The sequence below is a fragment of the Balaenoptera acutorostrata genome, chromosome 4 (assembly GCF_949987535.1).
Source record: "Balaenoptera acutorostrata chromosome 4, mBalAcu1.1, whole genome shotgun sequence".
Classification (NCBI taxonomy): domain Eukaryota; kingdom Metazoa; phylum Chordata; class Mammalia; order Artiodactyla; family Balaenopteridae; genus Balaenoptera; species Balaenoptera acutorostrata.
In genome coordinates, this window is record NC_080067.1 from 122960785 (window position 1) to 122988581 (window position 27797).

The 27797-nt window shown below is 37.0% G+C and overlaps 1 protein-coding gene across 4 annotated transcripts in view; it reads right to left on the minus strand.

Annotated features, from left to right (window-relative positions):
* NRIP1 (nuclear receptor interacting protein 1) overlaps nt 1-27797 on the minus strand; it is a 258629-nt gene that overhangs the window by 111381 nt on the left and 119451 nt on the right. The window contains exon 5 of one of the 4 annotated variants that reach the window (XR_009008159.1): nt 12070-12141. The exons of the other annotated variants lie outside the window; for them this stretch is intronic. The gene's annotated coding sequence lies outside the window, so the exon portion shown is untranslated. Of the gene's footprint in view, nt 1-12069; nt 12142-27797 lie in introns of those variants that run through there. 4 annotated transcript variants of the gene reach the window in all.

The following is a 27797-nucleotide window of genomic DNA, read 5'->3' on the forward strand; positions in this document are numbered from 1 at the left end:
GAAGGGTGGGGGTAGGGGAAGGAAGGGTGTTAAAAGACATGAGAATAAACTCTCCCCCAGGCTTTTGAGCTGCACATTGTTATTGGTGAGCCAGAGCTCTACAATCCAGGGCTCTAGAATTTGGCTCTAAAATCACATCTGGATTCCAAACTTGTCCCTGCCACTTGCTATCTCTTTGACCTTCAGCAAGATATGAAACCTTTCTGAACCTGAATTTCTATTTTTTCCTTCTTTATTGTAGTGGAAATGATAATTTCTTCTTCATAAGATTGTTGGGAGAAATAAATGAAATAGTGTCTTAATATATCAGGTGCTTAGCATACTGCTAGAAGTTGGTAAGCACTCAACAAATGGTGTAGACATTGTTATTTTCAACTTCATCATTCTTATCACTGTCACTTTAGTTATTCATTGAAATAGCTTCTTTGACCCCTAACCCTGATTTCAGTTGGGTCTTAACAGCAGTCCCTCAGGCCAGCTGGGGGAAAGCAATGTCTCCCCAACCTCTTCTTTTCTCCTTCACTGCCTTTCTCGCACCTGTACTCAACACTCATTTTTCCTCCTTTTCTCCACCCCAAGCAAGCAGTTTGGTTATCAGCTGGTACAAAGAGTTCCTCACATAGCCAAATTTTCATCCTGTTAGTGTATCAGCTAGGACATCTCCATTGTTGTACTATCAAAGTCAGCCTATACTTCTGAAATAATGAAAGTCTTTATTAAATTCCAGTTTTAAATACAGGGGAAAAAATATATTTTATATATATGTTTTGGTGTTCAATTTCCTCCAAAGAAGCTCTTCCCTTCTACAGAAATAGAGTTCTACCTTGACACGTGGTTTCCCGGAGAGAGTATCTCTCACCTTTAACCATGCCAGTGAGAACAATACCCTGGCAGTGAGCACAGCAAGAAGACGGAAAGAACCCGAGGCCCTGGGTAACTTTGTGCTTCTCCACCCAATTACTCTGATACATCTGGACTGTTTGGGCCACAGTATTTAGACATCTCTGCTCTCCTTACAGCCTGACATACCAAGTAGTGTAGTTTCTAAACATAGCAAGAAGAACATCTACTCCCATGATGTTTAGACTTCAATGCAAGCCTAAAATACAATGTTTAGTTAAAATATTAATACTGGTTATATTCCCACAAGAGGTTGGGGAAGCAAACATCTTCCCATTCCCAATATAGAAGCTTTCAAAATTTGGTATTGCAAAAGATTTCAAGACCTCTGACCCAGCCAAGAATTAAACATTCATGGTCACCCTCTTGTTATTAACTGAAGAAAGAGACACAGATCAAAGCAGGGAAACTATGTGCTTCATACAAATAATTTGTATAAGCCAATAATTCAAGTCGCCTTTTAATTGCAAATAGATATGGACTAATTCACCCTTCAAGCAAATTAGGGGTCTTTAGATCAAACAAGGAAGACTTATATTGAAATAATTGGAGAGATTGCCCCAAATGCTATTAGTCTTATAGTCCCAATCACAGGGAAAAGATTTTACTAGCTCAGGCTTAGGGTAAGACTGGGCAGCTCAGCTTAGTTCAGACATCTAAATCAGTTGTGGGATTAGCCTAGACTGTACCCAGACTGACAGCCTTGATTTATATATTTTTTATTATATATTTTTATATTATATGCTTGATTATATATATTTGACTGAATTTATATAATTTATGAATCGGAGTCCATGGATTATTCTCATAATGACTGGCCCATCAGAGAACAAGTTTTAGCACTCAAATGAATCCATTTGAGGCAGCTACAGACTCTCAGAGCCCTCCTCCCTCACTCACCCCACCGTGGAAGGAGATCAGCTTTCAAGACTGAGGATACCAGCTGTATCTGATAAGGGGTGAATATCCAAATTGTATAAACAAATCACACAACTCAATATCAAAAAAACAAACAATCATCTGATTAAAAAATGGGCAGAGGGCCTAGATAGACATTTCTCCAAAGAAGACATACAGATAGATGGTTAACAGACACATGAAAAGATGCTCAACATCACTAATCATCAGGCAAATGCAAATCACAGCCACAATGAGATATCACCTTACCCTTGTCAGAATGGCTGTTATCAAAAGGACAAGTAACAAGTGTTGGGGAGGATGTAGAGAAAAGGGAACCCTTGTGCACTGTTGGTGGAAATGTAAATTGGTGCAGCATCTATGGAAAACAGTATGGAGATTCCTCAAAGATTTTTACGTTAGAACTACCATACAATCCCACAATTTCACTACTGGGTATTTAGCCAAAGAAAACAAAAACACTAATTCGAAAAGATATATGCACCCCTTTGTTCACTGCAGCATTATTTACAATAACAAAGATATGGAAGCAACTTAAATGATGTCCATTGATAGATAAGTGGATAAAGAAGTGGTGATACACACACACACACACACACACACACACACACACACACACACTAGAATATTATTTGGACATAAAAATGAACAAAATTGTGCCATTTACAACAACATCGATAGACCTGGAGGATATTATGCTAAGTGAAACAGGTCCGACAGAGAAAGACAAATACCATATGGTCACACTTATATGTGGAATCTGAAAAACAAAACAAAACAGAAACTGACTTATAGATATAGAAAGCAAACTGGTGGTTTCCAGAGGGGAGAGGGGTGGGTGGTTGGGTGAAATAGGTGAAGGGGATTAAGAGATACAAGCTTCCAATTATAAAATAAATAACTCACAAGAATGTAATATACAGCATAAGGAATATAGTCAATAATACTGTAATAATTTTGTATAGTGACAGATGGTTATTGGATGTGTTGTGATCATTTTGCAATGTATTTGATTGTCAGATCACTATGCTGTACACTTGAAACTAACATAATATTGTACCTCAACTATACTTTAATTAAAAAAAAAGACTGAAGACACTAGGCTCCATGTGACCAGAGATCCCATGCCAGGGGAGAGTAAGTTAAAAATAGACACAGGTAGCTATGTATGACTCCTTTTTGTGAGTTTTCAGGCCTCCAAGGGGCAAAATTGCTGATTTGATTCTAAAATGTTGTATTTATCTTATCAGAAAGAACTACAAAGCAGAATGATTTGCCCAAGAGAATATATGGTCACCATGGAGTGGAGAAGTGACTTCTTATCATCCAAATAATTATTTAAGCCTATATCTTTTTACTCAAGATTTTAATGATGAAATTCTAAGAAAAACTAGTACGTTTTTATGGTTTTTTTATGGTACCTATCAGTACCATAAATAATGACTTTTCCATGCTTATTTTTGTCTTCGTTTCTTTTAAGTTTAAATGTTTCTCCCCAATTTTCTTAGATCATAGCCTTTGTTTGATAATATTGTGAGATGTATCTGATTTCTTATTCACAGTTGTATAAAGTGTCTTTCCTTTCTCACCATGACATTGCACTATCCTTTATCTAGACATCAGCTCTGTGACAGGTGGTATTTGATATTGTGACTAATCTAACATCCACTGAGTCAAGGGTAATAACACAGTCCTAACAGTTGTTACATGCTTATAATGTGTCAGGCACCTTCTAGGCGTCTTATGTTTATTAACTCATAATGTGCAATGTATATACATATACATACAAGGTTGTTTCTCACAACAACCTTGAGAAATAGATAATTTTATTATTCCCATTCTACAAATAAGAAACCTGAAGTTAAACAATTCAGCCTGTAGCATGCCACTAAGAAGAAGCAGGGCCAAAATCCAAAACCAGATAATCTAGCCTTGCGATGCAAAATCTACCAATGGTGCTATCTACGTTTAATCAAGACTATTTGGAAAGAAGTAGTAAAAGTACGCGAGTTAAAAAGTTATAGAATCATAGAATCTGAGGACCAAAGAGAGCTCAAACATTCTTTAAGTTCTTCTTGCCCAAAACATCAGTCCAAGAATTTAACTGTTTTTTCATTGAAAACAGACACCCAGGAGAAAAGACCTGAATATAACAGAGAAAATAGCCCAAACAGATGACTGAACAGAACCACTTCCAAAAGAAGAAGGTTAAGGCATTGGTGAATAAAAGGCAAACTTCTGAAGCAGAAATCCAGCTTGGCCAGATATCAGACTCACTAGCATATAATCCGCTGGATATGATGTTGTAGGCAGTCAGGAGGGGAATGATAATGTTCGAGGAACACAAGCGCAAAGAGGGTTTTTGTTTGCTTCTTTGGCAGCACTGAACTCTAGGAAATGATGGGGAAATTCAAATTTCTGAGAACACTTTTCACAAGAGAGACAGAGATTAGAGTTTCCAATGAAGAAGGCATGCTGCAATCGAAGAAAGCAAAGTGCAATAAAGCTTTCAGGCCAGATGGCATTTATCTGAGTGTTCTGAAGGAAATAACATGTGAAACAGCAGAGATGGATGAGGGCACCTACTATGTTTGTAAAAATAACAACTGTTCTTGAAGTTTGTCCAGTTTCTAACACAGAGTCTGTATTTTTTAAAAAGGAACCAAGAGAGATTCCAGGAATTCAGTCAAGTGAACTTTGTCTTCATGTTAGGATACTGTTTGGGAAAAAAAAAAAAGAAAATCTGAGGACTATATACCAAATAAAATCTGGGCACTGAAATTTGACCAGCTCCCATCAACTCTACAGTAATGGGGGTTTCCACTTCTCCAACCTGAAAACTGATAATGACTAGTTAGAGCAACATCATGTATTTGCCTTTCAAAAGGTTTGAGAATGAAGAAAGAGAGGCTTGCTTGGATTTAAAACTAGCTAAAGAAATTAGAATCATTTATAGGGTATGTTTATGTCAAAGAATAGAGAAGAGCATGCCTGGAATCTGATGTTGGGATGAAACTGCAGTTTCACAGTTTCACATTATTTTTTAAATAATTAGGAGGTCTGAGTGAGCCATAAGCAATTGACTCTCATGTGACTGACACTGTGTGGGGCAAGCAGTGCAAAAAGAAATGGTAATCACGTGACTGTATGGTCTTCATCACTAACATTTACTGAGTGCTCACTACACTGGCAGGCACACTGCTTAGTGTTTGAGATCCATTATCTCAGTTATTCTTAGTCTGTGAGTGACAGCATATCCTACTTCAGAAACATCTGCTGTTCAGAAAGAAAAATGTCCTAAGGGGTCAGACAGGATATCAGCCACAGTCAGAGTTCAGATGCGCTCCAAACAAAGCTCATCCAAAATGTTCTGAACAAAACGTGGTCTCCATTTAGAACTGAGTGACGCCAAGAGGGTTGTAAAGGAAGCCAAGGATGGAATCTGTTCTCTGCCCCTCAATCCCCGGGACCAGCCAGGAGCTCTTATCTTCTAAACCTCCAGATAGTCAGGATGACATTGATTCTAAACTCCATCCGAATCACCAGCCTCGAGACTGGAAATTTCTTACTGTTTTTTACATTTCCTGGTCCTTGAACCCACTTCCTCACCTAACATCTGTCCCTTGCTAATTATAACTCTTTTGTGTTTGTTTGTTTCCTGAGTCCTCTGGCTCAGTCTCTTCCCGTGGCCTTCATCTCTGTTGCCCACCTGGGATTTCAGACCCATGTGGATCTAAAGCCTTGTCTCAAGCTTTGTCTGAAACTTTCCCAGGCCTTTGTCCACAACCTTCTGCCACACAACCCAGTGCTGACAGACAGTACAATCTGGAGCCCATAAAGATTAGAGCTGTTGGATTAGTTAGTGACCCTTCCCAATTAAAATACTTAGCTCAGGGTTCTTCACACAATGCCCAAAGTACTTTCTGTTCAACAAAGGCTTGTTGACTGAATTTACAGCCTGTGCTGTAACATGAACTGCAGACCAAAGTCCAAATTACAACACATGACCTCTATGGCAAGAAAGAGTGAAAAAAATAAAACAACCTTGGACAGATGCCAGATGACGCTGGACCCATGAGAAACTCCAGAGAGAGAAAAATGCACTAAATAGAAATAGCAGTGCACACACCACAGCCTTGCTCTCTGATCCTTTGTGAACTATGATTGTTCCCCTTCACAAAATTATGAGCCTATTGAGAGTAGGGCACAATGAAGTGTCAAGTGCTGGGTGCCTACCTTCCTCATCATGCCTGTCATGAGGGAACTTGGCAGGACTTGAACTTACACGTTAACCTTGTGAGTGGCCAAGCACTCACAATAGAGTTGAGTACCAAAAAGCCACAACAAGCAGAGTGTGAAGCTTTGTCAACTTCACATCACATCTTGACAATTATTTGGAAAAGAGCCTTTCTGCATTTTCATCTTATGTATAAATTATTCTATACAGTCTCTCTTTTTCATTACCCAAGTCTGGTTTCTTCCCAGTCAAAGCCTGTGTCTAGCTCTTCAAGGAGCTTACTTTTCCTCTTGGTTCCTCTAAGCAACAGCTCTCCCTAATGCCTGGTGTGATGGTTAGTTTATGTATCAACTTGGTTAGACTATAGTGCCTATTTATTCAAGTCATAATCTAGGCGTTGCTGTGGAGGTATTTCATAGATGTGGTTACCATCTATGATCAGTTGCTTTACATAAGGGAGACTATCCTCAACAATGGGGATGGGTCACATTCAATCAGTCAAAAGGCCTTAAGGGCAAAACTAAGTTCTCCCTGGGGAAGAAGAAATTCTGTCTCATGTTTGCAACATCAGCTCCTGTCCAAGAGTTTCCAGCCTGCCAAACTGCCCCCTCCCCACAGATTTTGAATATACCAGCCTCTAAAATCAGAAAAGCCAATTACTGAAATAAATCTCTTCATAGATAAAATCATATATATATAAAATCTTTTTATATATTATATATGTTTGTACATATACATATATAAGTCCCCTCGCTTCCCTCGCTTATAAATATCAGAGTTCCAGCAGCAAAAATAATTTATCCTCAATATTTCAAATGAATAGAGTTTAATGAAGGAACCATGAAATTAAAGTGTGAGCAGAGTTAAGGAAACAAAGAAGGGAAGGTGACACACCAGAGACTAGAGACAGAGGGAAGCGGTTACCACCACAGGGCTGCAGGGGCAAAGCGAGGAAGGAGGTTGGTTCACAGCCCAGTGAAAGCCAAGCCTTGAGCGGAGCCCCCTCCCAGCCTCCCCGCTTCAGGGAAGGATGCGGTATGAAGGGAGCAGGGAAGAAAGCGCTGACCTCTCTCTCCTCTTGCTCTCTAACCTCCTGTCCAGTGAGTCAACCTGTAGGTGGTAGAACCCAAACAAAAGTCAGCCAGGAAGGGAGCCTGGGAGAAACTGTTAGCGGGGATCAAACTCCCAGGGCACAGACCAAGCAAACAGGGGAGGATGCATGTTGGGTGGAGAGGGGGCCAAGCAGAAAATATCCATGATAGCCTGGTTCTCCTAAGACTCAAGCTACAAGTTCATACCAGTTTCCAGCTTTCATAAGAGACTCTTTTTAATTTAACTTCTTACTTACTAATCTACCATATCCAATTAATCCCTATTTTTTTCTTATTCAATCCTATCATTTTCTCTCACCCCAAGTCTTATTTTTTTTATTATTCAGTTACATTCACAATATCCCAGAATTTAGTTGCTCTCCCTACAATATTTATCTCTTTTAACAAGCTCCCCCTGAACCCCCAACTCAATTTTAATCAATTAATAAAGATACATACATCCATTTACAGGGAAAGCATAGACAACAATATTTTATAAAAGAATCTATATCTGTACAGTAGGCTTGGGGCTAAATATTTTATACCCATCAGATTATAATCTACCACAATTTGGAGAACATAAAGTATGTATTCCAAAATATGTGTTTAATGGGATAATTTTCTTTTCTTTATGTGTTCATCTCCATATGATTAAAAAAAGGAGACTTCTCATATCTCATTTATTGTGGTGGAAGAGAGAAAAGGGCCTATTGTTATGTATAGGCAAGGCGCTAACTATAGAAGACACATATGCGGTTATCTGTCCAGCCCTCTCAGGTGGGAATTGCCTGTCTTCCTCACCACATTTATGAGGTTATCATAGACTGTTCTAGGGCAACAATGGATTGGCCCAGTAGTAAACACCAGACTCAAGATGACATCATCATAATCCCTACCCCAGACCTCATCTTCCTAGCCAAAGCTTATAAATCCCAGCTGGGCACCTGATACAAATGGGAAATTGGAATACATCCTTGAGAATATTTATCTAGAACTGGTAGTCATTCTTTGGGTTCCTGAACTATGATGTGTAAAGCTAAGAGGCCAACTATCAGTAACCACATATTCAGTCATCTGGAACAGAAAAGTGGAGGCAATAAGTGAGAGAAAGAGAAAGAGAGAGAGAGAGAGAGAGAGAGAGAGAAATAAAGCATAACCCAGAAAATCAAAGAGGCAAGAACCACACGGAGTCCTAATGGTGTTAGGTCTCTATTTCCAGTTTGGCCTCAAATCCAGATGCATTTCTACCCTGGGTCTTCTAAAGCCCCCACTTTGCTTAAAATAGTTTTTAGTTGGCTTCTGTCACACTAAGCCAAAGAGTGCTGATAAAAAAATTCCCACCATTTAAACTCATCGAATGGAAGGATGAGCTTCAAAGAGATCAATGAACTTGTCAGGAACATGTAGAAAAACTTATGAAAGAAAAATTCAAACCACACTTACTAATTTCTTGCCAATGATTCTGATGGACTAATATTCTATTTCTATGATGTTGTCTTCAGGGGCAGGAAAATTTAATCCTATTTTTCTCATTGGGCTTTACACTAGGAACAACAATGAACCTTAAATGATTCTAAAGCATGGAATACTAGGTGGAACAAGAGCACGATTATATTGAATCCTCATTTTAAAAGCTAAGTGAGTCATATTTCTCCTACAACACTTTGAAGTAGAGTGAACACAGTACAAAATCCAAAAGAAAGTCAGTTACTGAAGTACCACATGATCAGCCCTATCACAAAACAACTAGTATGATTGTGTCAGATGTTCAGGGCCACCGTAGGGACAGAAAGGATCTCTATCAATCCTAGTTTCTATTTCTCATCTGACTTTTCTACAGTCTCTAAAATATCAATATCTGCTCTGTTTAAAGGAAACATAAATCTAGTAAATAAGAAAATACATAAATTAATAAAGGGTCTAACTCGTCTGTTCCATTTTTAGCACCTATAGGGGAAGGACCAAAGGACAAAGTACCTAGCACAATGGCCATAGTTCAGTAAAGCTTACAAACACATTACAGGCAGTACAAAGTAACTAAGGTTCCTAAGAAAGGAAACTTCCTAGGGAGCCAATACTAGGAGCTTCTTCATGTATAGAGTACTATAGTCTTGTGTTTAGGAAGTTGAGTTTTGGAGCTGGACTGCTTCGTTTCCAATCTCCAGTCTGCCATTTATTATCTATATGAACTTGGTCAAATCACTTATCCCTGTGCCTCAGTTTCTTAATCTGTAAAGCAGGAATAAAAACAGGGGTCCCGCAAGTTGTAGTTGAGGATAGTAAATGAGTTCATAGATCTTATGCACTTGGAAAAAACCTGCCAGATAGTAAGCACTAAATAGATGTTAGCTCTTATTATTAAGAGGTCATGAATCACTTAGGTCTGTGCCTTGAAATGAAGCACACACACATACACACACAAACACACACACACATACACATATCTGTTGGTTATTTAAATTAAAAAGAAAACATAAATTAACAGTAAATTTTCATTAAAGCAGCTAACGGCATAGTATAGATCAGCTGGGAGAATGAGTTTATTTCACACATTATTTCTAATGTTGTTCCTCATAAAACAGTAGGACCTCATTAGATACATACATTTAAAGGGAACATTAAAAATATATAATGTATAACTACGCAGTTTGCTTAACGTTGTTTTTTAAAATTATTACTATTCAAGTGATTGTTAGTTTAAGGGGACTGTGTGAATGATTTTCTCAAGGAAATCAGTAACCCTGTTTGTTCAGTCCCTTGAGATCACTGGGTCATAGCAACTACCAGTATTCAGACGTTTGGGAACTGTTCAGGGAAAACTCAGCAGCTTTGAAGTATCCTCAAGTATGAGAAGGGCATGAAGAAACAATTAATCATAAACAAGTCATTAAAATTAAAAGTGTATTCTTAAGTAGTTTCTTGATTAAGAACAAATGCCTCATTAATCTGGAACATATTGACTTGAGAACACAAGTAAAGTCAAAGAGAGTAATGACTGACATGACATAGAACACAACATGCTGTGTGTTCCCATCTCAAAAGCTGTAGAAGAACAGACTCCCCAGAAGGTCACTAGACACAGTGAATTGAACAGGAAATCCAGTGTCACCCAATGATGCAAAAGTAAACTTTCAAAAATCTAGACAACAGAGAACATTGTGTACCAGCACCGCTGAAAATTTCCATCTATAGATTCTGAGGGCATTCCATTTATTTCAGAATGGAAGTAAGTCTAAACCCAAGATCTAAAAAATAAAAATAAAAAACAAAAATATATATGTTTATAAAAACTAATAAGGCATCTAATTTTAAAGAAACTTAGTGTCCTTCTCCCCTACTCCCATCTCCCAAGTTTTAGTTAGATTTGTGAACAGAAGTTAAAAACCAACACAAATAGCTTTGAAGATAATTCTAACAACATAATTGGATGTGAATTTTCTTTGGACCAGACTCAAGTGGCATTTCTTAAAGGAGCATATGGTACTGAGAAAATAAAATAATAGATGTCCATCAGGATGAGATGTGCATAAAAAATCACATACATAATTTTAAAAAACAGATCAGACATTAAACATCCATACGAGGATGACTATGCAGTTTTTTAAGGACTAAATCTTGTTTGGAAACAGCCATTAAAATATACCATATATTCTTCTGAAAAGCTTCATGATTTCTAGTCCATGGAGTAAGGGACTTTTTTGGTCTCAATCACTGCTAAATCCTCAGAACAGTGCTTAGGGCATAATCAATGCTCCCCATGTATTAGATGAATAAAGCACTTCAGCCATGGCTGAAACTATAGCTTGGATATGTATGTTGTGACCTGTAATTTTTACAATCAGCCTCAGGCCCTTACACTCTGCAGCTGGCCCCTTACCCACGTCATTCTACACCTTTCCTATACCCAGCATGATTTTCACAGAGATGTCTCCTCACAATGAAGAGAAAGAAAATATCATGAAGGATGGTAGTAGTTTTAGAGGAATATCATGTGCAAAAGACTTCCCAAATGCCATTTTCTATAGTGTGGTACAAAAAGTTATGATAATTTTTCCAGGACCGGAATAAATTCTTCTGAAGTCAATCAAAATTTTATATGATTTTCAGGGTCAGATTCCAGGTAGAACACAACATTATCCTTACTTAAATCGTATACTTCATTTTAGACTTCAAAACAAGGGAAAGACAAAATCTTTCTAGAAAGATGAAATGGTGGTATGAAGAGAAAGAAGAGACATTACTTGCAGCAACTATAATCAGACTTTATTTTTAGCAATATTTAAACTCTACCTTTCCCAAGGTTTTAATCTTAAAAGCAGGATGGATAAAGAGCCAGCACAAGAACATTTCCTATTTATTGAATGTACACCCATTTTGTGTAGAATACAAATTATGATAGCCCATGCTCATGAGAAACAAACAATCTAGTTACAGGGATACGTCTAGTAATCAGGAAACATAATCATATACTTCCTTATATTATCTTAAGTATTAAATTGTGTAGAACAAATTCTAAATGGCCTAGAGATGAGAGATAATTCCAGCACCTAGCACATTGTCCAGCATATATTAGACATGCAATAAATACTTGATAGGTCACTGAAAGCTTGAATGAATGAGTAAATGAATGAATGAATGAATGAATGCTTTTAGGAGTGAATCCTGTTTAGAGTCCTGGAGGATGACATCCAGCCCTTGATTGATGTTTCCGCAAATGACGACATTTCAATTTTTCCTACCTCTCCATCTTCATGCACATGACAGAAACTGTATCCACCTTGCATAGAAAAGATGGAAAGGTAAAAAATCCAATTGACCTCTTCATAGTATTGGTGGTCTTGGAGGCTCATATTGCAGTGACTCATGTGGCCTGACCAATCAGATTCTTCCCGTTAGGAATTCATTCTAAGAGACTCAGAGGGTTGTGATCAATAGGTTGTTTGCATTGGAGCCTGAGGCCATGCGAGATCAAGGCCAGGGCAGCCATCTGAGGCCCTGTGGAAAAATAAGCAAAAGAAGCCAGTAGAAATGAGAGAGAACTAGAATAAAAGCAGATTAAAAGGCAAAGTCCAGAAAAACATGGTCCTTGAAAGAGAGACAGCTTGAGAGAGGTGGCCTCTGCTTGGAGAGAAGGGCTGACTCAGTCCTGCTGCTTCAGGGTTCAGTTTTATCTGGATTACAGGAAGGCCTCTTTCCCTCATTTGAATTAAACTACTTTGGGTCAGTTTCTATTCCTTATGATTAAAGGAGCCCAATTTAAACACTTAACTTTCAGTAATTTATTCTTTTTTCCCATTGTAATGTGCTAATATTGTCTTTCCCTAACAGTTAGATAATATAAATATTGGCTTAGAAGTTCTTTCTTAAAGTCTTTTTAACTATTTGGCTATGCTAAGAGGGTTCGCTTTCTTTCGTAATATTTCACAGCAATTCCAAGAGAAAAGGTGAATTTATTGTTACTGTGAGTTTCTATTCTGTTCAAATTTTTAAATTCAAAAAATTTAAATTGTTATAAACCAAACTAAGCATACAAGAATACTATCTATAACTTTGAAGAGAATGCTTCAGGCTAGCAGCAGATATATTTCTTAAAACAAAATATTTCATCAGTCTTATAGAGCTTTTGTGTGAACTTAGCAAATTTAACATTTATACAAGGCCCAAGTACCACTGGAAAAGTTCTAAAAAGAATTCATTACCCAGGGCTTCCCTGGTGGCGCAGTGGTTAAGAATCCACCTGCCAATGCAGGGGACACGGGTTCGAGCCCTGGTCTGGGAAGATCCCACATGTCGTGGAGCAACTAAGCCTGTGTGCCACAACTACTGAGCCTATGCTCTAGAGCCTGTGAGCCACAACTACTGAGCCCGTGTGCCACAACTACTGAAGCCGCATGCCTAGAGCCCGTGCTCTGCAGCAAGAGAAGCCACCACAATGAGAAGACCGCACACCACAGTGAAGAATAGCCCCCGCTCGCCACAACTAAAGAAAGCCCATGTGCAGCAGCGAAGACCTAATGCAGCCAAAAATAAATAAATAAATTTATAAAATTTAAAAAAAAAAAGAAAGGAAAAGAAAACAGTTTGGCAAAAAAAAAAAAAAAAGAAGAAGAATTCATTATCCAGTTGTTCATGTCTACAATGCAAGGACAAGTTTGAACAGAATTTTCTGCCCAGTTTTTTTTTTAAGTGCTTTGTTAAAACAGCTTGGGGTATCACTGTTTGAAAGTTAACCCCTGGTATGTGTTTGGCTGTCGGGTGTTTTTGTTTTGTTTTGTTTGTTTAATTTGCGCATCTTGGTCACTTGAATGATCTAGGTGATCTGAAGCTGTTTGCAATAGAACACCCAAACCTTCATCCCCAAAGTACTTGGAACTAGACCTATCAGGATAAGGCAGGTGTGGAAGGAGCCTCCCTAACCCTGCTGCCAGTGGCTTTCTGTACTTTGCTCCCAGAGGCCTCATTAGGAAGAGATGCCAGGTTACATGCTCAATGAGGAGATAGATCCCTGAGTCCTTGCTTATACCCAGAGTGTCTGGGTGAGAACCAAAGACCTCTGAGAGTGTGAACTATGACCAGTGATGCTTAAGAGAAGCACATGCTAAAAGGAAGTGAAATGTACTTGATCTTTTGCTGACCTCATCACGTATAGGAGATAGAAAGCTAATAGTCTTGTTCTTGGAATACTTATTCTACTAAGATTTAGCAAAACAGCTTGACAAGTAGGTTATTAGGTTTCCTGCTAGGACTCGAGCCATAAGACTGCAAACAAACCCCCCAAAGGAAGAATAATAGATTGAGGTATTCATGCTATAATCAAAAGGGTAACTATTTATATGCACAGACAGAGCCCAAATCACATCTAAAATTTTCCATCTTGCACATCAGATTTGACGTAGAAAAAAGTAAATTTATAAAAGTTATAAAAGAAAAATTGAAAAATTTTGAAGTATGAAAAAGTATTGTATCTGGAATTTCAAATCTAATTCCAAACTGCAACTAATGGATGTACTGCATGTTTCTGGCTTCAAACCATATGTCACTGGAAGTGCAGAAAGGAGATTTTGAAAAGCATCTTCCCTTATCTTAAATATTTGCATTTTGACAGATTTCCAGGTTTTTTTTTTTTCCACCCATGTAATGGACCCAACATTCTCTTCCTCTTTATTTTATCAAACCCCAGTGTTCTCAGACTTCAGTCTGCAACCGGAATGAAGGTGCATTAATATCTGCATACAAAGTTACAGGTTTCTCTCTGCTACCTGCTTATCGTCTTAGGCCCGGAAGAGTTTTCCTACCACGCGAGAAATTCTGGCACTTTCCAGTGTCTTGAGTGTTGAAAAGTCAGCTGGCTGGTTGTGCTCGTTCAGACTCTTCTGGCTTTTTGCCAGGTCCATGGGGCATCAGGGTGCCTGCCTATCTGAGGTCACTGACCCTTAAGAAGAATATGACTTTATCCAGCACAGCTGCTGGTGTTCCCAATGTTACACAGCACTGGGGTACCATCCTGGCACTATCTTTCCTTCTTAGAAAATATTTCCAATTCCTCTAGGAATTAGAAATATTCACAGAGCTATCCATTGCCCCCACCCCATCAAGGAAAGAGATGCCATATTATCCTCTATATTTTCTTCATTTTCATCTCCCAAAGCCCTCTCAGGTCTTCAGACACAAAACTTCCTCCTCTCTCCTCCTTTCTCCAAATGCAAATCTGACATGCAAATATATGCCTGGGAGCGTTGCTGAATCCAAAAAGCTGTTCTCAGTTTAGGCTTAGAAAAGACCACAATCTACATCTACATTTGCCCCTTTGGAACACCAGACTGCAATAGTTAATAAAGATGAGACGCAGAGTCACCTTTATACCTTAGTCTTTTGTATTTTCAGTAAGATGAGCACCATGGTTCCTTCTAACTTGCCAAAATAATTGAATGGAAATGTGCTGAACTAGGGGTAAAACTTTGTGCTGGCTAGGTAAAATGACATGTGCTATTGTTCACAGGAAATAATGGCAAACAGAAAGATTTTACGTCTTGTCAAACAGTTGGAAGAGGCATGGATAAAAGAAAGAGAGAAAAACGGTAGAATAAACACCAGCGGTGAACTCCACTGAGAGAATTAATAGGTGTTATACATTAAAGAGATGGTCCGAAGTGGTTTATAACTGCGACAAGATGTAATCTGTTTTACCAGTGTGAATTTATGTCATCTGGAATTATGCATGGGATATACAGTACAAGGAACTTGGAAGTGGAAAAAAATGAGCTTTCAACAGAAGTGTTGAGTTGGCCCACTGATTTCAGGTGTGCTACCAAATAGTGAGATGACTCAGGAGTGACCCAGGACAAAAGGGGCACCCAACTGAAGACTTGCAAAGTGGGAGCTAAAACAGAAAAAAAAAGGGAAGTAGATACCTGAATGAAGGACAGTTACAATAGCCTAAAAGGAAAAATAAAAAAGGAAGAGTATGTACTGGAAAATGATAACTCCCTAATTAAGAAAAACTAAATTTAGAATATAGTATGTACGCTTTATAAATCCTCAATTATCACAGCAAAGAAGAAAACAGTTTTTAAATTAGGTTCTTGGAAAATATTTAGATTATTATTTTCAAAATAGAGACAAATCTCTTCTCTAAATATAAAATCTTCTGAGTCCATCCGATTTTTCATCATGCTAGAGATGTGAGACTTACGTATTGTTTTCAGATGCAAAGTTCTGCTCAATTAAATAGAGATATGATTGACATCTTAAACATAAACTGGATCATCAGGCTCTGTTACTTTCACGGAGTCTGAATCAGCGCCATCCCCTTTTTCAGAGTCAATACCTATGGATATTTCACAATATTGTGTTGACCTAGTTACAAAACAGAAAGTGTCGTTTCTAAATTCCGTGTGTGTGTGTGTGTATGTATCTATTTGTGTGTGTGTGTGTGTATGTGTGTGTGCAAGCATGCTGGCTGGTGGGGGAACAAGCAGCCTTTGGTCTATAAACATTCCCAAGAAAGAAATGCACTACTAGGAAAATTATAAGACATAAACTGGCATGATGTAAAAAAACCATCAGAATTTACACATCCAAGTATACGTGTTGCTTTTAAAGTATCCATTTGGGAGAGTGCACACTTATTCTAATAAGGTCGCCATTGCTCCAAACATTTTTTAGAGTTTCTTTTTGAAGATGGCTTTCATTTTCTGTGCCACATTTTTTTGAATGTTCAAATGGTAATGTATGTTCATCTTCTGAGTATAAATTTGATTTAGAAATAACCAAAAAAGTAAGTCAGAAGTAAATCAGGAAAGGCAATTAAATTGGGCAATATCATAAAGAGGTAAGGTGAATACTGGCAAAGTTCTGTGTGGATGTATCCTTTGGGATATATTTAATTTTGTGAGCTATTAATTTTGTTACACATCATACTTTCAAGTTTTTTTTGAGATGATTTTTTTGCCCCCGCTTTCAAAATTAGTAACATCCTGAATTCTGCTCCTGACAAACATACATACACCTGCGTATGTGTGTTTCATTAAATAATGAAAACAAAAAATCTACAGAATTCAATTATTTACATTTAGCAAGAAAAAAAAATGTTGCTCCAGATGTAGTTCAATCCACCATTGATAACTAAAGCAAAATACTTGCAACTAACTCAAACATACACTTTTAAAAAGCTACATCAAAATATGAGATTTCTTGTAGCTAATTCTTTCCATGTAAGGACCCACTCTGCAAGATGCTTTGACAGGAATTTTACTAACGTTTATGGTATCATATTATCTTTTAAGGATTTTCTCCTTTTGAAAATATTATTTTATAACCACTCCCATGCTATTCAGTTGTAACTATTAATATTTGTGCATTTTTTTCCTGTGATCTGTATGGGAAATTTTTGATACGAAATGTAGTAAAATAATGTTTTGGTTTAAATTTTAGAACTTGAATTTGATATAAAACCATTCTACTAACCCTTAAATTATATCAACTCAGCCAAACTTCTTTAGGCAAAATGTTTCTCCCTTCCACTGTGCTCAGTGGCAAAGACTGCTGACTCGCGTGTTTTGCAGCTTCTAAAATAATTATTCAATATGATATTAGGTTATGGAATGTGGGCCACAAATCCCGAAGCCTAGAGAGGCCCTAAGAGGTACATTCCACTGTCTTTCAACTCTGCCATGCTCAAGCTTGTGTCTTCTGTCTCTCCTAGCTATTTAACTTGTTTTCTGAACTATAGAATACATGTTTCGAAAGTCAAGCCTTACCAATGTCAAAAGTGGCGAGAGTACTACAATTGTAATACAGTGAAAATGTGCAGTGCGGTTAGGGGTCAAAGGCTAACACAGATATAGACATGGCTTCAATAAGGTGGTGGACTTATGAGCTAAGTTTTCCTTCTTTCATAATTGTATTTAATTTACTTATTTTTCCAAGGGACATCATTTCTCTGAGATGTAGTCTCTCAAGCAGGGTTGCTTTACTTCAAAATTATTGGTGTTTGGGGCTGGATAAGTCATTGCTGGGGGTGGGGTGGGTGCTGTGTTAGGCACCATAAGATGTTCAACGATATCCCCAGCCTTTGCCCACCAGATGCCATTAACATCCCTGCCCCCAACTGTGACAGCCAAAAATGATTCCAGACATGGCTCAGTGCTCCCTGGGGGACAAAAATCTTCCCTCCCCACCACTCCTCCTTCTCCTGAGTTGAGAACCATTGCTTTAGAGTAACCATGTGGATATTTAGAGTAAATTTCTGACAATAAGTTACAGAAGGGGATTCACATCATGTCACTTACCATTCATGTTAGCGTAGTGTTTTACTACAGGTAGTTTAAGGCCAAGGTAATATATCCTAATCCATGTAATATAAATTCTTATCAACTACATTCCTACATCCTTATGTTCTTTTTAAACTGTGAACCTATGCTCCCATAGTTGCCTAAAATGTTCACAAGTAAGAAAAATGTACTGATTATAGACAATCAAAATTTTTATATGAAGGAATATCATCTCAAATATCTGCATTATAAAGGGTATCATCTCATATATGTGCAGCATTTCATGGCCACAAAAGTTGCTGTAGAGTATACGGGTCAGAATTACCATCGGTGAAGTAATACCTGAAATACCTTTGGATTATTACAGGCCAGGCCAAAGCAAGCAAAGCTCATTATATTTGAGAGCACTCCTTTGAGGCTTCTAAAGTATCACCAGTCAGATGGCATTTGCGAGAAACATAGGTCCAAGACAACCAAGCGAGCACCTAGTAAGACTTCGAATACTGTGAGAACAAGACTGATTCTGTATATTATGCTCACAGAAGTTTCGGGTCTGTTCTTGCCTAGCCCTGGGATTTTAGTAGGCAAGCAACAAAAAAGATGAACTTCAAATTTCACTCTGAGAAGTATCAGGCTTTATGGAACATAAAACTAACTCAGGAACAAAGCAAACCTTGCATAATAAACAAACTCTGATGGAAAGTGAATAAAGGAGCCCAGAGTGGCTTTCCGATTTCCTTGGCAACCAGATAAGCAAGCAGAAAGCATCAACCACCTCAAAAGCCCCCATCCATACACACTTCATGCTCGCAAATACCTGAATAATAAAGATGATAATCAGACCGAGTGACAAAGTACAGATAAACTCACTCCGGCTTTGCAAGTACAAAACCAGTTATTCTACTCTTGATGTTTTAATAAGTAGAACTTTCCACGGATCATCAAGGCCACAGTGAACTATGTGAAAGTTTGCAGAGCCTGGGGAGGGGGAAACTGACCTAACATCACCAGGGTCATCTAAATTTGTGACCCCTGACAAATTCCAAGATCCTGAGAAGATGGCAAGAGGAGAATGCTGCTTTACCAAAGGTTAGAAATATGGGAATACAGAATGTGTGTGTGAGTGCAAGCTATGTGGCTTTTGCATTCCAGCAGCTTCCAAAGCTAGCTATGAGAGGTCGGTGGGTCACACTGAGCTGCAGAAGCGCAGCAACACTTAAGACTTGCTTAAGGTGTTCACTCTGTGCCATCTGAATCCCAATCACATCTCATTTGCAAATGAGGCATGGAAATCTCAAAGTCTTAATACTTCTTTTCCAAATAATATTTACTTTCATGTGGCATTCCTTTTTTTTTTTTTTTTTTTTTTACTAATTATTCTTGGGTGCAGCATATTTTGTAACCACCTAAGAACACACTGATCCAAAACTGGACATATAAATAGTTATAGTCACACACATCAAAAAGCTGAAAGTTAGAGTGGGCTAAAGAAAAAAGTAGGAGCTAGAGAGAGAGTACGAGATTGGATAAAACAATAAAATAAATGAGGAACAGAAGTCATTTCTATGTATGAAGTAGGAGAGAGAAACTATTTCCTGAGGCTTTGGGGGAGGTAGATTTCCCACACAAAAGATGGCAGTAGATTGAAAAACTCACAGGAATTGCTTTTCACTCCTCAGAGATTCTAAAATTGTAGGCATCAAATACAGTGTTAAAACTACATACGGGTTCTTTTCCTCATAAGTAAATTACATTGTCTTAGTACTACAGTGTGTGGTTCAAAAGGCAAGTAATTATTTTTAGTGGCTGAGAAGAGATTAGCTCCACAAATAAGGGGCAATTTGTCAAAAAGAAAAAATAACGTAGCCAATAGAATTATGCTTCTTTGGGCTTGCACTTAGAATTAAATTCTAAAACTTGCCCAAACCCCCAGAACCAGTCTGCAAATATAGTACTTCACCTTCTGTCCATCCTTACCAATATCATCCTTCACACACAAGACTTTTCACCCTCTTCCTCCAGGCACTTCAAATATCTCCAGGACAAGACACTATAAACAGATGCCTGTGGCCAAAAGCACAGAGCTTTGTCAATAAATTCTTCTGAAATCCCACAAATGGAAGCCAAGGGAGGCAAGAAGGCACATTTCATATTTAGCAGCTATAGCCTGAAATCTCAGGTTCTACATAAATTATTTTGTGATTAAATCCTAATCTGGTCAGTTTAAACAACCAAAGACCCAGCTCAATAACCCATCACAATCCCACCTTAAAAATGTAATTTTCTTATTTGAGTGTCTTCTTTAAGTACTAATCTGTTTCTTTTTTTTTTTTTTCTGAAAATTCTGCCCCATGTTGCTATTTCTCTGACCCTCAATATATTTTATTAAGAATTCCTATCATGTGTAAATGATATCTTTGAATAATCTGTGCAGTTCTTAATCAGTTTTCACAACTATCCATAAAAAGCATGGATATTCATTTTAAGACACAGTTTGAGAGTTTTGGTGATAATTTGATAAGTAACAGCTATTGGATAACTGAAGAGAATAAACGTTCATGTATATGTCTTCCTTTTGTGTTATATTTAAAAAATTACCATTTCATTCATGGTGGCTTCTTATATTAAATTTCTCGGGGTCACCAGACCTCAGATGATAAAAGGGCAGAAGAAAGAGATAGATGAGAACAGCTCCGAAACGACGGTGAAAACATATGGTGTCCATCTTGCAAGCATGAGGCTCAGGGGTATTATTGCCGCTCTCCCTGTGTTCAGAAAAGCTGGAATAAGCCAGCAGGCAGCCTGGTGTCTAGTCAGAAGAGTGCCAGAAACAGGTGGTGCCGACCTAACCTTTTCTTTCCACCACAGATACTCTGAGCAAATCCTATGTTCTTCATAGTATTGGCTTGAAAACACGCTTATTAGAGGAAAACCAAGTGTTTAAAAAAGACAGTTCATAAGGAGTCATGATGCCTGAAATTGTTGTTGTTTTTCTTTTACTTTGGGAAAATTATGTATTTTTAAAATTAAAGTATAATATGCACATTTTAAGTGTTCACTCGTGTGAGTTTTGACAAGTGGTGTATACTCCAGTGGAACACCACCCAAACCAGATATAAAACATTTCAATCACCCCAGCCATTTTCCTCATACTCCTTTCCAGTCAAACCCCACTGGACTAAATTCTATTGCCATCCATTATTTTTGCCTATCCTTGAAGCAACTTACCATATGCATCTTATATCTGGCTTCTTTTGCTCAATATTATGTTTTTGAGATTCATTCACGTTGTTGCATATATCACTTGCTCATTCCTGTTTCTTGCTGACTAATATTTCATTGTATGAATATAACAGAATTTGCTCATCCATTTTCCTGAGATACTTAGATTGCTTCTGGGTTTTCTCTGATCATTCTTATACAAGGCTTTTTGTAGACATATGTTTTCACATCACTTGGTTAAACATCTAGGAGTGGGACTCCTGTTACATAGAACATTTAACTTTTAAGAAATTGGCAAACGATTCTCCAAAATAGTTGTGCCATTTTACACTACCAACAACAATCTGTGAGTATTTCAGTTACTCTTCATTCTCACCACTATTTGGTAGTGACAGTTTTTAGCCATTCCAGTGCGTGTGAAATGCGATCTCATTGTACTGAAATTGCATCTGCCTGAAGACTTATGATGTTGAGTATTGTGTGTTCATCACCCTCATTCACATGTGGGATGATGGCTCATGCCTACATTTCCTTTTGCCAAGTGTCTGTTCAAGTCTTTTTTCCCATTTCTTAATTGGATTGTTTAACTTTTTATTGCTGGCTTTTAAAAGTTTTTTATATATTCTGGGTATGAGTTATTCATGAAATAAAAATGATAAGAATATTTTCCCAATCTGTTGCTTGTCTATTCATTTTCTTTCCAGAAATTTTTAATTTTAATGAAATCAAAACATTGTTTTCAGTGGTATTTTTAAAATTTTGTCTAATAAATCTTTGCATACCCCACAGTGGCAAAGATATCTTTACTTGTTTTCTTCTAGAAGATTTTTTATTGTAATTTGTATATTTAATTTCATGTAGGGGAGGCAAAACTTTATCCTCTTAGGCTCCCTGGCTAGTTCTGAGAATTAAATTGACATAAGGCAAATTAACAGGAGAAAAAATACAGATTTATTTTTACATGTACGTGGGAGCCCCATAAAAAAAAATGAAGACCCAGAGAAGCAGCTAGGCCTAAGTGTTTATGCAATAGGTTGAACAAAGAGAGACAATTGTAGAAAAGTAAAGATATAGAGAGACTAAAGAAAGGTAGGAGTTATTTTAACAAGGTCTGTTTGTACAGATTTCTTTCAGCCTTGACTCCCCATCTCTGGCGATAAGAATATTTCTTTCCTCCTGGTATAAGAAGGACATCTTTCACATGGAAATGTTATCTCTTCCTTTCAGGAAGAAAAGGGAGGTCAGAGTGTTCTTCTTATACCTGCTGTTTTTCAAGTGTCTTTAGCTCAAAATATTCCTTTTGCCAACATGGCACATTTGGGTGGGGTGGGGGTAGATTCTGCCACCCTTCATTCATGGTCCATCTCCAAATAATTTTTGGTGTATTGAGTGAGGTAAGGTCAAAGTTCAATTTTTTTCTAATGGATAGCCAGTTGCTGCATCATGCTAGAAAGAATTTTCTCTTTCTCACTAATGTGACTTGCCATTTTGGTCAGATATAAGTATATTTGTGTACATATATATTATATATTTATATATATATGTGTGTGCATATAACCTGTATATGTGTGTATACATCATATAACGTGTGTATATATCACATTCATGTGTATGTGCCTATTTTTGGATTTTTAAAATTCTATTCCATCAATCTATTTGTCTATTATGCCAATACCACACTGACTTGATTACTGTGACATTGTATTAAGTCCTGAAATCAAGTAGTGTAAACCCATCAGTTTTGTTCTTCTTTATCAATATTGCTTTGGCTATCCTAGGTCCTTTGCATTTTTGGACTGATTTGTAATTTCTTTTGAAAAGTCTGCTGATATTTTTATTGAAATTGTATAAAATCTATAAATAATTTTGGGGAAATGGACATCTTAACAATACTGAGCTTTCCAATTCATGAATATGGTATTTATTTAGGTACATTAAAATTTCTTTCAGTAATGTTTTATAATTTGCTCATCCTTTGTTAGGTTTATTTATAAATATTTAAGGGGTTTTGAGACTATTTAAATGGTATTTTTAAATTTCATTTTACAATTGTTAAAAATTAGAAAATATAGCTGCTTTTTGAATTTTGGACCTATATCTTAGAATTTGCTAAAGTCAGTTATTAGTTCTAGTAGTTATTATTTTGTATGTGTGGATTCCATGGAGTTTTATACACACATAATTACGCCACTTGTGATTAATGACAGATTCATTTCTTCCTTTTGAATCTTTATGTCTCATTTCTTTTTCTGGTCTTATTGTAGTAAATAAAATTTCTGGTCAGTGTGGAATAGAGGTGGTGACAGCCATACAAATATTTACTTACATATTTTCTCTTTCTGGTGCTCTTTGTTTTTTCTTGCAGATCCTGGCTTCCATGTGGTATAATTTCTCTTCAGTCCGAAGAACCTCTTTAAGCATTTTTTGTGGCACAGATATGCTACAGACAAACTCTCAACCTTTTTTCCCTCTGAAACTGTCTTTATTTCATCTTCATTTTTTAAGGTTACCTTTACACAATATGAATAATAGGCTGAAAAATTTTTTCTTTTAACATTTTAAAGATGTTGTTCTATTCTCCTCTAGCCTTTACTGTTTGTGATAGAGTGCTTATCATCATTCCCCTCTTTGCCATTGTCTTCTTTATTTGTCTGTTTTTAATGTATTCTTTTATATTTGGTTTATGGTACTTTGTCTATAATGTACTAAATGGAAGATTTCTTTGTATGTACTCCACTTAAGATTTGTTGGGCTTCTTTGTTGTTTTTCATTAATTTTGGAAAATTTTTGTTCATTTTCTTGTCATACATTTCTTCTGCCCCATTCTGTCTCTCCTCTCCTTAGACACCAATTACACATATGTTACATCATTTGATTTTGTTCCATTGATCTCCAGATACTCTACTCCATTATTTTCACTGTTTTATTTTTTTTCTCTGTGTGTTTCATTCTGGATAATTTCTACTGACCTATCTGTAAGTTCACTAATTCTTTTTTGTGCTCAGTCCAGTTGTAAATAAACCCATTAAATGAATTCTTCACTTCTTGTAACATATATTTCATTTCTTTCATTTCCATTAGACTTTATAAAAATGTCCATGTCTCTAATAAAATTCCTCATCTATTCACACATGTAATTCATCCTTTCCACATATTGATCATAACTAAAGTCTCTTTCTGATAATTCCAACACGTGGAACATCTTAGTATTTGCTTCTATTGACTATTTTCTCTCTTTAACATGGATTAGGTTTTCTTCTTTCATCACCTGCCTCATACTTTTTTATTGTATTTTGGACATAGCATGTAGAAAAACAGTAATGACTAAAGTAAAACATTATTTTTCCACAGAAAAATCATGCCCTTTCTTCTGTCAGAGGGCAAATTTGGTGAGCTGGCTCAATCTAATCCAGTATCAAGCTGTGTTTAGACATTTTTTGCAGGTTTATATTCAGTTCACCACTAACTTCAAATTATTTGATAATGGGATCAGGAATTTCCCTTCAGTTGTACTTGGGAATCTTACCACCAGTGACACTCTGGAGATTTCTTTGTAATTTTCATCCAGCCTCTAGTTTTCTGAACCATGGGCCATCTCTTTCTTGACTGATAGCCTTGTGACTAGATTTTTAGTCGTTGGGGAGTTCTCTTTGCATTTCTGCCAGAATTCCTAAATTTTAACCTTGGACCTACCAATGACTGATTGTCTGACTTGGGTGGACTTATTAAACTTTTTCTTCTCATTGCTAAAATAGAATAAGGATCACCACTCCCATGTTTATTAAGCAGAGACCTAGCATTATAGAGCTAACATGCATTTAGGAGAAGCACAATATGTTCTGGTTGAACTGAACGTGAATGTCAAAGTCAGATTTGTGGTAGAAAATCAAATATTCTTTTTGGAGTGATCTGTCTTCGTCAATAATAATTTTGAATCCAATAGTGTTGAATCAATTGTTAAACTAATTTTTCTACTATAGGTTCATTCCCTTAGAAATAAGAAAGTATTAAATCAGTCTGAGTTATTAAAAGAAACAATGGGAGTACCAAATCAAATTTTAAAAACTGTACGGACTCCAGAGATAATTTTATTATTTGCAATTTTCTAAAGACCTCTAGAACTTTAGAAGTTATGATATTTTCATGCAAAAACATGAAAGACACACAACATAGATATTTACAACCTGCTGCAAGAAAGAGGTAGATAGGAAGAGAGGGAAGGAGACTAATATGGAGTTAATATTCAGCATTACTTCATCAAACATCTGCAATGGCTTCTCATTTATTACTCTAGGATAATAGCCACATAGAGTAGCACAGGGAGTTTCTGTGCTCTCTGTCTGTAACTGCGGTTTAAAAAAAGAAGTTTGCATTGTTGAAATTAACCCATATCCACTGCCAAAAGTACATGATCCAGTGGCTAGCATGTAATGAAGCTATTTCTGAAAACTGTGTTGTAATTAAATGTCACAGTCTTGCATATATTTCAGACAACTCAGCATTGAAGTCAAGTCAGGTCACCGATAGAAAGTTATTGGTCAATGATCCCATTAAGCAAGTTAAGGGATGCTCTATATTCAAAATGACTTCATCTTCTCTAAGGATAAAACCACCACATGATCCCAAAGGATGTCTCCTTGTCCTCATGAGAACTCCATTGAAAATTAATATATCAACCAATTACAATAAACTGTAAGGAGATTCACATTTATTGTGGGAAAATTTTATTATAATGAGAACATTGCTAGGAAAAATATCCCCAAATAGCAAGGTATAAGGTCAAAAAAAGAATTGAAAGAACCTTCTCTTCACCTTATTATCTCATGATAAGACCTAAGAAAATATTTGCAATGCAAGATAGCTTCTGATATACAATTTACCATGCCTGTATTTGTAAAGCCCTGTGCTAAAGGCCAGATAAACTCTTGAAGTGTTTCCCCTGAACTGGGGGGACATAAATTCACTTTTGTAAACTCTTCTTGTAAAGATGATTTCTGGTGTAGGATAAACTGAGCACACATTTATATTCTCCCTCTCACTCCAAATCACACAAGATAATGACAACCGAAAAAAGAAGTATTTTAAAAAGTACAAAAAGTAATTTTAAAAGTATAAAAAGGGGCTTCCCTGGTGGTGCAGTGGTTGGGAATCTGCCTGCCAATGCAGGGGACAGGGGTTCGAGCCCTGGTCTGGGAAGATCCCACATGCCGCGGAGCAACTGGGCCCGTGAGTCATAACTACTGAGCCTGTGCGTCTGGAGCCTGTGCTCCGCAACAAGAGAGGCCGCGATAGTGAGAGGCCCGCACACCGTGATGAAGAGTGGCCCCCGCTTGCCACAACTAGAGAAAGCCCTCACACAGAAACGAAGACCCAACACAGCCAAAAATAAATAAATAAATTTATTTTTTAAAAAAAGTATAAAAAGTAAAATCAATGAACCACAAAGTTTTGGAGTTTCTGAGCTATAGGAGCATATACAATCAGATCTTTAGCAAAACAAAACTGGAAGAAACTATTAGTTATAACATATGTAGGAGGTAAGAGGTTATAACATATGCTGTGGAGGTAAGAGGTTTGAAGATCTCTAAGCCTAGTATCAGTAATTCCAAGAATTAAAGGAAAACTCTGGAACATTTAGAAAGAATCTGAATTGGAGACCTGCATTTGGAGCAGTGGGCTAGTCAATTTCTTCCTTTCTCCTTCTTTTGTGCTATGTGGGCTTCAACAACTGGTTAAAGAAGAGTACTGGGGTTGGAGAGGTCTTATAGTGATCAGGTAGCTACTGATTTCGGGGAATGGTGGGTACTCTCACACTTGGAAGACAAGCTTCCATTCCAAATGCTTCCTCTATGCACTGGAGGTAGATTACAGAAATACAAAAGGCACAGGAATGGTGATTCTCAAAATCAAAGCTAAAGACAACCAAGAAGCACTAATCATTTTAAGAAAGTCTACAATATAAAAGCCAAGCAATAGCAAAAAGAATGAAACCCCCTAGAAAAACAGTTAATAAAGCTAAGAAAAAGATTTAGAATAAGTACATAGTTAGATCTGAAAGAACATTGCATCTATGAAAATATATTCCCTAGAGCTCTTAGAATAAAAACAAAACAGAAATGAAAAATTCATTAGGTAGGCAATAATAGCAGTAATACATACTATGTAGTGCATTAATGGGTTGAAAAATTGAGCTGAGACATTCTCACATGAAGCAAAACGTATGGACCAAGGAGGAAAAATGTAAGTGTAGAGTTAACAGGTATGAAGAGTATATCCAGAAATTCCAAAACCCGGATTATAGAAATTACAGAATGAGAGAAAAGAGAAAATGCAGAGAAATATATCATCAAATAAATAGCAACTGAAAATTTCTCAGGCCTGAAGAAAGCATGAATCTTCAAATTAAAAGTGCTAAGCTAGACTTTAAATGAGCCAAACTCCTGAAAAATCAGCCTGCCATGAGCACAACTTCTCATGAGCATGATTCAATACTAGAAGGTAGAGATTACTATCTTCTAAATTAAAGGGGGGAATTATTTCAAACCTATAATTCACTCAGCCAAACTGGTATTTAAAGTAAAAGATAATATAAACAAATATTCAGAAAATCAAAGCCTGAGAGTGTTTACCAAGTTAAGCAATCCCTGAAAGAATTAG